Source organism: Schistocerca nitens, chromosome 6 (assembly GCF_023898315.1).
Source record: "Schistocerca nitens isolate TAMUIC-IGC-003100 chromosome 6, iqSchNite1.1, whole genome shotgun sequence".
Classification (NCBI taxonomy): domain Eukaryota; kingdom Metazoa; phylum Arthropoda; class Insecta; order Orthoptera; family Acrididae; genus Schistocerca; species Schistocerca nitens.
The window spans coordinates 135,061,250-135,077,899 of record NC_064619.1 but is presented as its reverse complement, the minus strand read 5'-3'; the positions used below and the strand labels follow the sequence as shown (position 1 = coordinate 135,077,899).

The 16,650-nt window shown below is 43.4% G+C and overlaps 1 non-coding gene across 1 annotated transcript; it reads right to left on the bottom strand.

Annotated features, from left to right (window-relative positions):
• Positions 1–16,055: 16,055 nt before the first annotated feature.
• Positions 16,056–16,162, bottom strand: LOC126191746 (U6 spliceosomal RNA). The gene has a single exon (XR_007538464.1). It is a non-coding gene; the product is annotated as a U6 spliceosomal RNA (small nuclear RNA).
• Between the last annotated feature and the right edge of the window lie 488 nt (positions 16,163–16,650).

The window sequence follows — 16,650 nt, the reverse complement described above, 5'->3', positions numbered from 1 at the left end:
CGGACCCCCTACACTCCCCCCCCCCCCCCCCCACTCCCCCGCTTCCCGCTTTGGCTACGGCCTTGCTGCCCACGCAGACGAGCTGAAACACCCTTCACCGTTACCGACTGTCTGCCTCCGCAGAGCCAAAGGAGCGTGCTAGTCACCAGCGAAGCCTGTTGTGTGGTAATCGCGCCGATAAACTAAATTTACGTAATAGTTTCGCGAGTGAGCCATAGATTCGACCATCTGGACTCATTATTAAGTTTTTCTTCCCTCCTGGCTATGGATAGTGCAGTATTAACTGGGAGTACGCACTTAATGGATCTGCGTAAAGTGGGTTTAACTTTGAATGGACCAAGCATGCCATTACAGGACTTGAATGTGACACGCACTGCCAGTGAAACACTCTTCGCACATGTGTCTACTTAAAAGCTCACAACTACAGAAAAACTGTTACACTTGACTGACCTACGCCATAACATGGTTATTGATGAATCGAGGGCTAGACAACAACCGACTGCGTCTTGCACCGCAGTTAACAGTTATTAATGTTTGTACTGATTCAGCCGTCTCCGCCTTTCCTCAGAAACCACCTCGGTTTATAACCTGCGGCGATTTGCTCTGTGCTTCCAAACGATGTTACGTCCAGTAACGATAATACACTCAGGTGCAAATCATGGGATAGGGAGATGCAGATATACAGACGCTGGAGCTGTCATTTGTACTCGGGTGATTCATGTGAAAAGGTTTCCGAAGTGATTATGGCCTCACTACGGGAATTAACAGACTTTCAAAGCGGAATGGCAATTGGGGCTAGACAAACGGGATATTATATCATTAGGGAATTCAACATTCAGAGATCAATAGTGTCAAGAGTGTAACGAGAATACCAAATTTCAGGCACCACGAACAACGCAATGGCCGAAGGCCTTCACTCAAGCCAGCCGGTGTGGCCGAGCGGTTCTAGGCGCTTCAGTCTGGAACCGCGCTCCTGCTACGGTCGCAGTTCGAATCCTGCCTCGGGCATGGATGTGTGTGATGTCCTTAGGTTAGTTAGGTTTAAGTACACTCCTGGAAATTGAAATAAGAACACCGTGAATTCATTGTCCCAGGAAGGGGAAACTTTATTGACACATTCCTGGGGTCAGATACATCACATGATCACACTGACAGAACCACAGGCACATAGACACAGGCAACAGAGCATGCACAATGTCGGCACTAGTACAGTGTATATCCACCTTTCGCAGCAATGCAGGCTGCTATTCTCCCATGGAGACGATCGTAGAGATGCTGGATGTAGTCCTCTGGAACGGCTTGCCATGCCATTTCCACCTGGCGCCTCAGTTGGACCAGCGTTCGTGCTGGACGTGCAGACCGCGTGAGACGACGCTTCATCCAGTCCCAAACATGCTCAATGGGGGACAGATCCGGAGATCTTGCTGGCCAGGGTAGTTGACTTACACCTTCTAGAGCACGTTGGGTGGCACGGGATACATGCGGACGTGCATTGTCCTGTTGGAACAGCAAGTTCCCTTGCCGGTCTAGGAATGGTAGAACGATGGGTTCGATGACGGTTTGGATGTACCGTGCACTATTCAGTGTCCCCTCGACGATCACCAGTGGTGTACGGCCAGTGTAGGAGATCGCTCCCCACACCATGATGCCGGGTGTTGGCCCTGTGTGCCTCGGTCGTATGCAGTCCTGATTGTGGCGCTCACCTGCACGGCGCCAAACACGCATACGACCATCATTGGCACCAAGGCAGAAGCGACTCTCATCGCTGAAGACGACACGTCTCCATTCGTCCCTCCATTCACGCCTGTCGCGACACCACTGGAGGCGGGCTGCACGATGTTGGGGCGTGAGCGGAAGACGGCCTAACGGTGTGCGGGACCGTAGCCCAGCTTCATGGAGACGGTTGCGAATGGTCCTCGCCGATACCCCAGGAGCAACAGTGTCCCTAATTTGCTGGGAAGTGGCGGTGCGGTCCCCTACGGCACTGCGTAGGATCCTACGGTCTTGGCGTGCATCCGTGCGTCGCTGCGGTCCGGTCCCAGGTCGACGGGCGCGTGCACCTTCCGCCGACCACTGGCGACAACATCGATGTACTGTGGAGACCTCACGCCCCACGTGTTGAGCAATTCGGCGGTACGTCCACCCGGCCTCCCGCATGCCCACTATACGCCCTCGCTCAAAGTCCGTCAACTGCACATACGGTTCACGTCCACGCTGTCGCGGCATGCTACCAGTGTTAAAGACTGCGATGGAGCTCCGTATGCCACGGCAAACTGGCTGACACTGACGGCGGCGGTGCACAAATGCTGCGCAGCTAGCGCCATTCGACGGCCAACACCGCGGTTCCTGGTGTGTCCGCTGTGCCGTGCGTGTGATCATTGCTTGTACAGCCCTCTCGCAGTGTCCGGAGCAAGTATGGTGGGTCTGACACACCGGTGTCAATGTGTTCTTTTTTCCATTTCCAGGAGTGTAGTTCTAAGTCAAGGGACTGATGTCCTCAGATGTTAAGTCCTATAGTGCTTTGAGCCATTTGAACCTTCACTCAAGGACCGGGAGAGTGGCTTTTGCGTATAGTTGTCAGTGTTATAATACGAGCAACATTGCGTGAAATAATTGCAGAAATCAATGCAGGTCAGCGACGAACGTATTCGTTAGGACAGTGAGGCAAAATGTGGCTTAATGGGTTATGGCGGCAGACGATCGACCTTTGCTAACAGCACGACATCGCCTGCATCGCCTCTCCTGGAATCATGACCATGTCGGTTGGACCCTAGACGACTGGAAAACCGTGGCCTGGTCAGACGAGTCCCAATATGGATTGGTAAGAGTTCGAGTGTGGCGCTGACCCCACGAAGTCATGGACCAAAATCGCCAACAAGGCTCTATGCAAGCTGGTGGTGGCTCCGTGATGGTGTGGGCTGTGTTTACATGGACTGGACTGGATCCTCTGTTCCAGCAGCTATCTGGAGACCATCAGCCATTCATGGACTTTTCATGTTCCCAAAAACGATGAAATTTTTATGGATGACAATGCGCCATGTCACCGCGCTACAGTTGTTCCCGTCTAGTTCGAAGTACATTATTGACAATTCGAGCGAATCATCTGGCCACTCAGATCGTCCGACATGAATCCCATCGACAATTTTTGAGACATACTGGAGAGGGCAAAGGTTCAAATGGCTCTGAGCACTATGGGACTTAACTTCTGAGGTCATCAGTCCCCTAGGACTTAGAACTACTTAAACCTAACTAAGGACATCACACACATCCATGCCCGAGGCAGGATTCGAACCTGCGACCGAGCGGTCGCGCGGTTCCAGACTGTAGCGCCTAGAACCGCTCGGCCACCCCGGCCGGACTGGAGAGGTCAGTTCATGCACAAAATCCTCCACCGGTAACACTTTCTCAACTATGGATGGCTGCAGAGGCGGCATGGCTCAGTATTTCTGAGGCTTCCAAAGACTTGTTGAGCCCATGCCACGTCGAGTTGCTGCACTACGGCAGGGAAATGGAGGTCCGACACGATATTAGGAGAAATCCCATGAGTTTTGTCACCTCAGTGTAAACCATGATTTGCGCAGTGATTTCGCCCGCTCTCTGGCGTTGAATGTGAAAGATTGTAACTCTAATTTGCTTTGCTGAATAGCGTAAGATTGTGACTTGAATTTGGTATGCTGAAATCGGGTGCTAATTAGACCATGAAAGCGGTTTAAAACTGTGAGCTGTCTTGGGAGGTTAACCGAGCGTTTACTTGGCCACTGTTTCACGACTGGGTAACTAGTCTAGGTTTACCACATTACCAATCAGACTAACATTGATTATAATCTTTTACAGTCATACAACAACCGGTAATATATCTATATAAAAGGAGAATTTAAATAAAAAGAAAGAAATCAGTTTATATTTGCAAATTTATTTTAAAGATTGTTCATTGAAATTTCAGCATATTATACGTGAGTTATAACTGAGCTGGTGCCTTATTTACGATTGTGAGACTGTGAGATTGGAATATTACGGAACACATAAAATATGGAGCCAAGATTGGGAGACTGGGTACAACACTGCATTCATAAAACAACACACAAAGAACATTGAAACACATGCAACAGAAAGTTCACCACAACCAATAGTTTCAAATTTTCAGTTAAAGAAATTATTTTCGTAGCACAATCCTGTCCGTCTTGTAATTACCCTTCACGTGGTCAACTTGGTTTACAGAAAGCGTATAACTCCACAATAATTTAGATAATAAAAATAAATTAGATCAAAAAGCAAATTACAAAACAAAAACCTCGAACTGGTTACTAACGTCCTACTATTAACCTGATGGGTCAAACAGTTATATAAGCACGTGGTACTGGTCTCACAAAGTACACGCCACGTGGGTTGAACATAAAGAAAAGTTGGTATATTCAAAATCTTTTCAAGACGATACGTTATAATCACACAAGCATTTGCATTTAAGATTGATCTTACTTAGAGTTACTGACCAACACGTGGTTCCACTTTACTCACAAAGTAGTAACAAAGCAACTACCGCAAATTAATCTGAACTGGACACGAGAATTACACTCCGCTGCAATTAAAGATAACCTTAGCTATTTTAAAGCTAACCCGAAATAAAATGATTAAATTCTCAGTTAACCTGAACTTCACAAATCCATTGTCCTATGGACTTAACAGACACGCGCTTGGCCGGAGATCTTACCACTTCAGACGCTCGCACCGCCAGACTGCAACTGCTGGACTGCCCTGCGCTACTACTGGACTCCAACTGCCTACTGCTCGGCTGCAACTCTCCAACTGCTTACTCTCCAGCTGCCAGACTCCCACTGAACTACCCAGCGTGCTCCCGAGAGTCGCTCACAAAGACCAACGGAAGGCGCCAGAGGGGCAGCTTCCTATACCAACATGACAGGGGACGGACCGGACCATACTAAGAATGGAAACCTCTCTGCTTTTAGGAACCGTAGCTACCTGTTTCAACGTTGGTCCTACTGTTCTCTAGCAGACAGCCTTGTCTGCTACCCTCAAGCATGCAGCTACAAACACATTTGATCATTCATCCTCTCACACAGAAGGGAAGGGGGATGACAGTATCTTATCATACACAGTATATAAAAGAAAGCGGATGTAGGTTCCGTATGAGACTGTGTGACATGAATTACATATAAGAATTACATATAAACTGTGCTTTAAAGTGTAGTAGTGTGAGAGATCGTTCTTGTTTACGTGTAAAAGTAACACGTTCCACTACTCAGTCTCCTCCCAGATAGTCAGAAACGCCACAGTAAATTTAGAAGAGGAATTTATTCCTTAAAAGACAACAAATTTGAGAAATTAAACATGAAAGGAATCCAACAGAGACCTTTCATAACCCCAACGCTCCGGGAAAAGACTGTGCAGGGAATTTTCTGGCCATGCTAGGACATTCCCAAGCAGGCTTCTCACACCCTACTTAAACCAAAAGTGTAAAGAAAAAAGGCAAAAGGTCACCAGCTACTTGCTAAAACACAATAATTTCAAACATCTTTACAATCTACCAATTTCAAAGAGAGAAAAATAAAAACACACAATCTGTGACACCTATTTAAAAGATCATGTAGACCTAAATCGGTCAGCAAGTAAAAACAATGGTTCCTGTGTCATTAATATGAAAACAATTTCTGGTTGTTACCCTTATGGAGTTCACCAGTATTTGCTCATTGCAAGAGCCAACTGATCACAGGCAAATTTATGACTGTTTATTAACAGGCAAAATTTATGAAAATAGCAAAGGTGCCACAGCAATTAAAAAAAAGAACATCAAATAACATCAGTATCATAAAGTAGAACATTACAATGCACAATTCGCAAAAGGCAAAAAATCGACAAAAAAAAAACATGTTTTACTAAGTGGTTATCGCAAAAAAATTCTATATCTTATAAAACTAATAATCTGTAGGATTAACCTAACTATGTGGCACTAATTTAATCACTCTACAATATTTCAGTTAGTTAGCAAACAATGAGCACTGTGTCATTATACTGAAAGTACAATAATTGTGTGATTGTTACCCTTAAGGGGTTCCTCACAATAAATATGCCCCATGCAAAGGCTAATCGATCACAGTCCAATGAGAATGAATAGCTATCTGACTCATAAAGGAAGCAGTGCCACAGCAATGAATTTTCGAAACAAAATATCACAGATCCAATACCTAACACAAGAACAAACATTGATCAATAAAACAGTACAATAGTCAACATCTAAAACAAAACACCAATAAATAAAACACCTGCAAAATACAATAGTCAAAGTTTCAAAACAAAACAAAAATATAGAACACCTGCAAAATACAAGAGTCAAAGTTTCAAAACAAAACAAAAATATAGAACACCTGCAAAATACAAGAGTCAGAGTTTAATACACACCAATAAATCGAGTCCCTGCAAAACACACGAGTCAAAGTTTCTGTGACAGAAACACACGTATATGTATTGAACTAAGAACCGTATAATCACTGTTCACTGCTACACTCACTAGTTCCACTGTTCCGTGGCACAATATAAGGGGAGGGGGTTCGTCGCCGCAGCTGTCAGTAGGGATTTTTGTCCATCTGTTGCGTGCGATCCCGCCGTCTCTGCCCTCTCATGAAGTTTCTCTTGTGTCACGAACATCTCGATTTTGTTCCATGTTTGTATTGTCAAATTCGTGCAGTATCCTCGATTGACATGCCAGGTTGATATTCCTGGGCAAGGATGACACTTCAATGGCTCTTCTTCGTGTCACCCTTAGCGACCAGAGAACATCTAACCATGAATTACTGTCGCTTGACAGTAGGCATCCGTCAGGAAATGTCGATAGGCGTCGTTGACGTCTGCAAGTTTCTTTGGACAGTACCTGTCAAAAGGCTCCACGCCCTTTGTGTTGTTACACCGCAGCCGTCTCGTCACGGTCGCGTGCGTGAGGTGCGTTGCCAGGAGATGGATTTCCGCGCGGTGGACCGCTCGCCCATCTCAGGTCATTCCCTTCAGCTAGGGTCGCGCGGGCGGCCGCCCATTAGCTGCAGGTATACGGGAAAGTGTTTGCGGCGTAGGGTCTTTTGTTGTCGGCCGCGCTCCCGAAGTGGCCTGGCTGACAGCGTGTCCCGCTGGGAAACCCGCCAGTTTACAACTAGTCCGGCTGCTCCCGCTGTCTCTTAAGAGTTTTGCCGGTTCGCTTTCACGTTCTCAACTGCATTCACAGAAATTTTTTTTATCATCCTTATGTGATTACACAATGTCATACATAATACCACTTAGTATTGTCTTTCACAATTTTTAAGAACAAAGTTATATGAATCGACAATATAAAATTAAAAGTTAAATGACTTGACAATATAAAAAATAAAAGTGAAATGACTTTACAATGTAAAAATAAAAATTAAATGAATTGACAACATAATATTTAAATCCACATCACTAATGTGGTTCACTTGTGTTTTAATAAATCAAATGCCACTTATTAATCCACTAAAATGAATAGGGTTATGCCTTGCGCAAGTATAGGTTAGGAGAGCATGGGGTTCACATGTTATTTACACACACACATGCACACCTGTTGTCTATTCTACAAACTAACTACCCATAAACATGCATTACTCAAAATTCTACTTCTATCCACTACTTAATTAATCCCACAAGCCACTTCAATGCTACTTCAACAAAGTGTTTATACCACTACAACATTTTTTATACTTCGTACTCTTCTTGACGCTCGCGGCATACGTCTTGTCACATGATAAATATGTAGAAACTTTTCTTAAACATACACAGTAAAAAGAACAATGGTTATTTACACACAAAAACATTTATACCAGTTCGCACACCTGAAAAGAGACTCGCAATTATACATTTATCATACTCATATATTCACACATAACACAGTAAGAAAATTTCATCTAAAATTACGTTATTACAAGAATTAATCACACAGATGGCTCTGAGAAGGTTAAATTATTTGCATTATACAGGTTATATTACATTCTCTTACCCATTTTGCTTCGATTTCGTTCCTTCTTTACGTTACCTTTCGCCTTCAAATCAGTTATTTCTCCTGTGGTGGTTATTCTGGATTCATTTCTCATGAATGGCAAAATTGTGGTCACCTCTATTCTGTAAAACAGTATCATCTTAACATTGAACTTACAACAGACACAAAAGATCCGAATCCTCCTGTAGTATAAATGACAAATGTTTTGCTTCATCCTTATTACCTTAAACCAAGCTTTCCTTCGTTCCCATAATCAAAATTATTTAATCATCCTCTACCTTCAAGAGGGAAATTTCCTCAGTACAAATCCTATAGGCTGCAGTGCATCCCGCACCAGCGAAAACAGTAAGCTGCAATGCTCACAGCATCAGCAAAATACAAAACACATAAACGTCGCTTTTCTAGGACAAGTATTCACGCAGAATAATTTTTCGGGCTTTGGCTCAACATCAATCAAGACTACAAAAAAGGATCTATATTTCCGTTCCATTCTCCATTTGCTGAAAAACTGCTCGTATTTGACTACCACAATAATATTTCAGGACCACGTAAATTACACAAACCACAATTCTTCTTTCACCTTGAAGGGAATCAATATACTACTTACGAAATCCACAGACAGCACTTTACGTACTCAGCTATAAAGAACAAAAAAGACATATATCATCAATATTAACATATCATCGCATATTGGGAAGCCAATGGTTAAACAATCGTATTATCGCATCCTGTTTTCAAGATTCCAAACTTACTCATTCCTTTCTCAGAGTTCTCCTATCTTAAAATATTCATACAGCACGCATACTATAGTAAGAGATCCTCATTTATACTGACAGATATAGAATAGTAATAGGTAGATAGTAGCACTGAAAACAGAAAATCGGAAACACGGCTACTAACAGCTGGGGACCTGGGTTTGCCAGACCCATAATATCCACAGATCGGATATTCCCCTGAGTTCTTGCAATTTCAGCAACGATCTTGCTTCTCTCAGGAGCGACTCTTTTCAATTGACTCACACAAAAAAAAAAAAAATAAACAGCATTTTACTCATTCACAAAGAAACCTTTTATGTTCACATTAGAACCAACCTAAATCCTAATTGCACACAAAAAAAATTAAAACATCACTTCAACAATCACATAGAAACATCTTTATCATTAATTTTTTTACTAACATATTATTCAAAATGCCTACGCCATAAATTTAAACTAATCAATTCATTCTCCTCTCTATAAATCCTATGTACTCATTTGCCATGTCGCTCATTTGTTCCGATTGGCGCCTTCTGGGCTGATCATTTGTCATTGCCGGTTTCGTTCATTCCCATTTGTTGGATTATGTCTGGGGTTGGCCGGCCGAATTTCGACATCATGTGGGGCTCCGCCTACAATTCTACTCCCACCGTGTTCATCGTAGTAACGATGCTGGTTGCCGTACCTGTTGCGCTCACGATCTTGTCCCCATCCTCTATCATTTCTGTTGCTCCATCTGTGTTCGCGACTGTTACCCCAGTTTCTATACGGCCTGTCCCGATTATTGTTTCGTTCGCGTCGCGACGACCAGTCACGCCGTTGATTAGTAATACGGCCACGACTGCGATCGCGCTGCTGTGCCCCGTAATAACTTTGTGCCTGATTAGGCGGACATTCTGCTGTATTGTATTCCATCTCTTGGAGAAGCGTTTTAAACGTTTCCACGTCCTCTTTGCATCGTCCCGCAAGAATGACGTGCCGCAAGTGCATCGGCAATTTGGTGATGCATATCCTAATTAGTTCCGCAGGTCCGTATGGGTCGTATAAAAATTGATTTGCCTGCAGCATGTGGTCGAATAGGCGTGCAGGGCTGCCGAAACCAGACTGGTTCAAATTTGGCAGCATAATTATGCCATGTTTGACCCTATCTTGTGCCGCTTCCGACCAATAGGCGGAGAGAAAGGCTTGTCGAAACTCCCGAGTGGAGTTGCAGTGACGCGCTGCCGACCTCATACGACTCGCCGGTTCGCCTTCCAAATAGCCACACATATACTCTATTTTATGTGAACTTGCCCAGTCGGGAGGAAGACAGAACTCAAATTGCTCGAGCCATGCTCGTGGATGTATGCCTTTTTGAGAATTACGGAATATCTCAAATTTTCTTACCGTAAGGAAATGTTTGAAATCAAATCCCCGCATTTCCTCCTGGCGAGGCCCTTGAATGTTTCTATTTGTCTCATGTCTGCCCCTTAAATTACATTCTTCCCTGTCGTCACAATCTCCCTCGTGGCCGGAGTCCCTCTCTGCACTGTTCGTACGGCTATTTTTATTGCTATTGGCGAGTTCGGAATCACACGCCATGCGGTTTTCCAGATGCGCCACGCGTTCTTGTAAATCGCCTGTTACAGCTTTGTGCTGTCTGTTCACTTCAAACTGTCCCTTCTGGAATTTAAGAAGCGAACGCACTTCTTCGGTCTCTGCGGCCGCTACCTGTGTGATATTGTTCTCGCTTTCCGTCAGCTTCATCGTGCCTACAATGTCCGTTAATGCCGCGATCTTCTCATCTATTTGTCTCTTGTCCTCCGCCCCAGTCTGCTTCAATTGTTCGACCTGCAGTTCCAACGCGTGGATCGCTAAACTGTTGTCCGCTATTGTGTTGCTAACGACCGTGGGACAATGCGTTTCAGCCTCTTGGAGCCTCGAGAGTACCTGCTGACGATCTCTTTGGCATTGTTCTCTCAGCTCTTGGAAATTCCTAAGTAGCCGTTCTTCGCTTTCTTTAGATTCGGCCTCGCCACTGCGCTTGCTCTGTTCTAACGCTTGCAGACGGTCATCGATCTGTTCAAATGTTCGGCCTAATTCTTTCATAATATCGCTTTTTATTTCACTTGCCAGATTGTTTATTCTTTGTGAGATATCATCGGACACTCTCTGCATCGACTTGTCGACTTTATTTGTCTGCTGGATTAGTTTTTTGTCTATTTGTTCGCCTAGCTCTCGGATCGATTTCTCAGATTTTTCTGATTTCTGTGTCATTTGTTCGCCTAGCTCGCGGATCGATTTCTCAGATTTTTCTGATTTCTGTGTCATTTGTTCGCCTAGCTCGCGGATCGACTTTTCGGATGATTCTTTTTGTTCTCGGAACAATTCTTTATTTTGTTGCAATAAGGCTTTCATGAGTTCCGCCAAATCAATTTGGTTAGTTGGAGGCGAATTAATTTCTGGCTCTGATGTGAGCCCGTTCGTGCTGTTTTGCATTCCGTCTGAAGTATTCCTCATTGAATTTTCGGAACCGCCCGACGCGTTAATATTGGAAATCAAATTATCCCCTTGGTCCATGTTGCTTAAGTTGTCGGAGCGCTTACTTTTAGCTTGGTTACGTGTCAGCATTAGTGCAATTTACACCCAGTACGCAACACACTAATCACAATAAATGTGTCCCCCAAAAATTACGACAGTCACAAGAAAGATACCCAACCTAGTACGCAATTTTTCATACGCAAAACAATTTTTTATCTTTGTTCGAAACCGTGGAATTTACAAGCGAAGAGAAAAAAAAAACAACACACATATATAGAACAAACAAATATAGAAAACAAAACAAGACAAACAACACAACGCCGATCAACAACGCCGTGAATCTTTTGAACGTCTGCTCGGAAACAACGCAAAAGTTGTTTGAGCGCTGTAGGAAAAAAAATTAAGATTATAACACGCTCGCAATCTAACGTATCAGAGATTCCAGAGTCTAGCGGAATCACAGAACAGGGTCGCCATGTGAAAGATTGTAACTCTAATTTGCTTTGCTGAATAGCGTAAGATTGTGACTTGAATTTGGTATGCTGAAATCGGGTGCTAATTAGACCATGAAAGCGGTTTAAAACTGTGAGCTGTCTTGGGAGGTTAACCGAGCGTTTACTTGGCCACTGTTTCACGACTGGGTAACTAGTCTAGGTTTACCACATTACCAATCAGACTAACATTGATTATAATCTTTTACAGTCATACAACAACCGGTAATATATCTATATAAAAGGAGAATTTAAATAAAAAGAAAGAAATCAGTTTATATTTGCAAATTTATTTTAAAGATTGTTCATTGAAATTTCAGCATATTATACGTGAGTTATAACTGAGCTGGTGCCTTATTTACGATTGTGAGACTGTGAGATTGGAATATTACGGAACACATAAAATATGGAGCCAAGATTGGGAGACTGGGTACAACACTGCATTCATAAAACAACACACAAAGAACATTGAAACACATGCAACAGAAAGTTCACCACAACCAATAGTTTCAAATTTTCAGTTAAAGAAATTATTTTCGTAGCACAATCCTGTCCGTCTTGTAATTACCCTTCACGTGGTCAACTTGGTTTACAGAAAGCGTATAACTCCACAATAATTTAGATAATAAAAATAAATTAGATCAAAAAGCAAATTACAAAACAAAAATCTCGAACTGGTTACTAACGTCCTACTATTAACCTGATGGGTCAAACAGTTATATAAGCACGTGGTACTGGTCTCACAAAGTACACGCCACGTGGGTTGAACATAAAGAAAAGTTGGTATATTCAAAATCTTTTCAAGACGATACGTTATAATCACACAAGCATTTGCATTTAAGATTGATCTTACTTAGAGTTACTGACCAACACGTGGTTCCACTTTACTCACAAAGTAGTAACAAAGCAACTACCGCAAATTAATCTGAACTGGACACGAGAATTACACTCCGCTGCAATTAAAGATAACCTTAGCTATTTTAAAGCTAACCCGAAATAAAATGATTAAATTCTCAGTTAACCTGAACTTCACAAATCCATTGTCCTATGGACTTAACAGACACGCGCTTGGCCGGAGATCTTACCACTTCAGACGCTCGCACCGCCAGACTGCAACTGCTGGACTGCCCTGCGCTACTACTGGACTCCAACTGCCTACTGCTCGGCTGCAACTCTCCAACTGCTTACTCTCCAGCTGCCAGACTCCCACTGAACTACCCAGCGTGCTCCCGAGAGTCGCTCACAAAGACCAACGGAAGGCGCCAGAGGGGCAGCTTCCTATACCAACATGACAGGGGACGGACCGGACCATACTAAGAATGGAAACCTCTCTGCTTTTAGGAACCGTAGCTACCTGTTTCAACGTTGGTCCTACTGTTCTCTAGCAGACAGCCTTGTCTGCTACCCTCAAGCATGCAGCTACAAACACATTTGATCATTCATCCTCTCACACAGAAGGGAAGGGGGATGACAGTATCTTATCATACACAGTATATAAAAGAAAGCGGATGTAGGTTCCGTATGAGACTGTGTGACATGAATTACATATAAGAATTACATATAAACTGTGCTTTAAAGTGTAGTAGTGTGAGAGATCGTTCTTGTTTACGTGTAAAAGTAACACGTTCCACTACTCAGTCTCCTCCCAGATAGTCAGAAACGCCACAGTAAATTTAGAAGAGGAATTTATTCCTTAAAAGACAACAAATTTGAGAAATTAAACATGAAAGGAATCCAACAGAGACCTTTCAAATGGCGCGACGAACTCAACATCGAACACAGTTCAAGTGAGTGTCAACTCACCACACTTGCTCGTCCGGCAAGTTCGTGCCAAGTTTAGCAGTAATATAAACAAACATATGCTCAGATATTTGTCATCGTCTGCAGTGCCCATCCACAAGTAATAGTAACGCCACTAGGAACAGACCCTGTTTACGAATGAACTGCCTGTTCTTACTCTCACGCAAATGCTACACGGATAGAGGCGAAAGTTTTAAAAGTCCTCACTGTTTTTCTTCATCACCGTTCTAAATGCAGTATATGTAGTTCTTGTTTCAAATCTCAGTTGCTCCGTTTTCCGCGGCGACACGTAGACGCGGAAATCAATAAACATGCGACGAGAAACATACTGACTTAATGTTTTACAGAAGCTTGTAAGGCAAAAAAGAATCATTTGCCACTGATGATCCACATCACGGAGATAACTTCCTTCGTCTGAATCTACGAGTACGCCTACGTCAATACAGGGTATACATTCAATCATTTATTGCACAAGAACAAAACACTGTACAAATGTCATACATATTGAATTTTGAAGAGAAACTCTGGAAGTTTTTTTTAAATTTTTTTTTACAAACATTCGATATGAGAACCATGAGTGACTCGGCACACGTCAATACGGTAATCGAGTTCTTGCCATACCCGTCCCAGCATGGCATCGTCGACTTTGGCAGTCGCTTCCCAATTCTCTCTCGGAGTTTCTGTCGCAGGTCTTTCCACACAGTCACTGGAGCCATTTCGAGTTCACGGGATGCACGACGCACCGATTTCTTTGGACAATCCATGTCTCTCGTACGCGCTTCACATTCACTTCACTCGCACTGGGACGTCCGCTTCTCTTTGCCAGGCACAAGCAACTCGTCGCAACGAGTTTGTTGCGCTAGTGGAAAATTCCCTTCCTTTTTGGTGGCTTCTTACCGTACTTGGTTCTAAACATCCGTCGAATACCTGTAACACACTTGTTTTCGTCGAACCCCAACACACGGAAAGCTCGCTCCGCACCTGAACTCGCCATGTTTGCGATTAGCGCTGACTATCGGCAGATTGCCATACTACCCTGTGGCAGTATACATGAAAAAAAAAAAACTTTCGGGGTGTCTCTTCAAAATGACATCTGTATGATATATGTACAATATTTGGTTCTTGTGCAAGTAATAATTGAAAGTGTTCCTGGACTTTATGTACACACTGTACTCTAAAAGCCGCCTAACAGTGTGGCGAAGGGCACTTTTGTACCACCAACTGATCCCTCCTTCCTGTTCCCTTCGTGAAAGGCGCATGGGAAGAATGGTTGGTGGCAAGCCTCTGTATTAACTCTAATTTCTCGAATTTTCTCAAAATAGTCATTTCGCTAGAAGTATATGGGAGGAAGTTATATGTTGTTTGAGTCTTCCTGGAAAGCACTCTCTTGAAATTTCAATAGTACAGCTTATCGTGATGCACAACGGCTCTCTTGTAGCGTCTCACCTGGAGTTTGTTGAGTCTGTATTGCATCGCGCCGACTAAACAGTCCCGTGACGAAACGCGCCGCTCTTCGTTGGATCTCCTGTATCTCTTCTATCAGTCACCTGGTAAGGGCTCCAGACTTATGAACAATACTCAAGAATTGGTTGAACAAGTTCCTTGTAAGCCACTTCTTTAGTGGATGAATTACATTTCCTTAAGATTCTTCCTACGAATTTCAGTACGGCATCTACTTTTCTTACTATTTGTTTTATGTGGTCACTCCACTTAAGGTCAAACCGCATAGTTACTCTAGGTATTTTACGATGGTTAATGTTTCCATCAGTTTGTCATCATTAGTGTAGTTGTGGATTTCTTGTTGTAGGTATGCGCAGTATGTTACATTTATTTAAGTTCAGGGCCAACTGCCCAGGTGCGAAAGAAAAAGAGAACACGGTTTAACTGTCCGCTCCTGATTCATTGTTGCCCTCAGTGGCTGCGGTATCTGGTTATAACGTGAAACCTCTGCCTTAAGATACCCCGTGACACACGCGCAGGTGAAATACCATATGTTTGCTACAGGGGTTTTGCTCCACGTTTCCTCACCTGAGTTATACCTTCCTCCCGACCCCTTGTATAGAATTATCGGAGCTATTAACTGACCGTTAGTTCGTTACGTCACAGGTAGTGATGAGTCCTTTTACCGCTTGGATTCGAACAGGCTACTTCGAATTGAGCGCTAACGTGCTGGCGAGCCTTAGCTAAGGCGGCTGCGGAGGTGGGTATTGTTGTAATAATAATAATTAATAATAATAATAATTTTGTTTGGCTCAACGCCCTGACAAGTCTGTCAATTGGACGCCACTGATCCTAGTAATCCTACTGAAGATAGAAAAAAATCTTTGGTTCGACCGGAATTCGAACCTGCGCCCATTTGGTTTCCAGGCACGTGCCTTTACACCGTTTTTAATATCATTTTCGTATTTTTTCTGTTTTTTTTTTATTTTCTCTTTTTTTTCTGTTTTGTTTTATTTTCTTTGTTTCTTACGTTTTAAAAATGTGGAATGCTTCACGATTTTTCGTGCCATCCTCGCGCACAGGCAGTGCCAATCTTCACTGTATCGTTCCAATTTTAGTGTATGTGCTGTCGAAGTAAGTACATTCCTAGATCACAAGGCCTGTAATTTTGTGATTAGACGCAACCGTAGTACTCAATAGGTTCTCCATTTCGTCAACAGATGGCACTGCTAGCTTCAGACGGTATGGAAAGGGGGTAGTACTCAATAGGTTCTCCATTTCGTCGACAGATGGCAGTGCTTGTTTCAGAAGGTGAGGAAAAGGTATTTCGTGTTTGTGCTAGAGAGCGCGCAACGTCATGGCCTCGTCATTTAGAAGAGGCGGAAGGTCGTAACGAACACACGATTTAAGCAGTGTTTCGTGACAATTACGGGGGCTCGAAGTCGAAGATAACTGCATACAGAAAAATCCAGAACGCAAGTGGGCTGCAAGGTCTGCACAAGAGTACTGTTTTTATTTTCCCTTTTTCCCCAAATTAGATCGCATATCTATTTTATTAAATCGAATAGTCCGCCCCGGCAGCTACGCAGTCAGTGCGGCAGTTTGCTAACCGAAGGGGCCCTGTTCGATT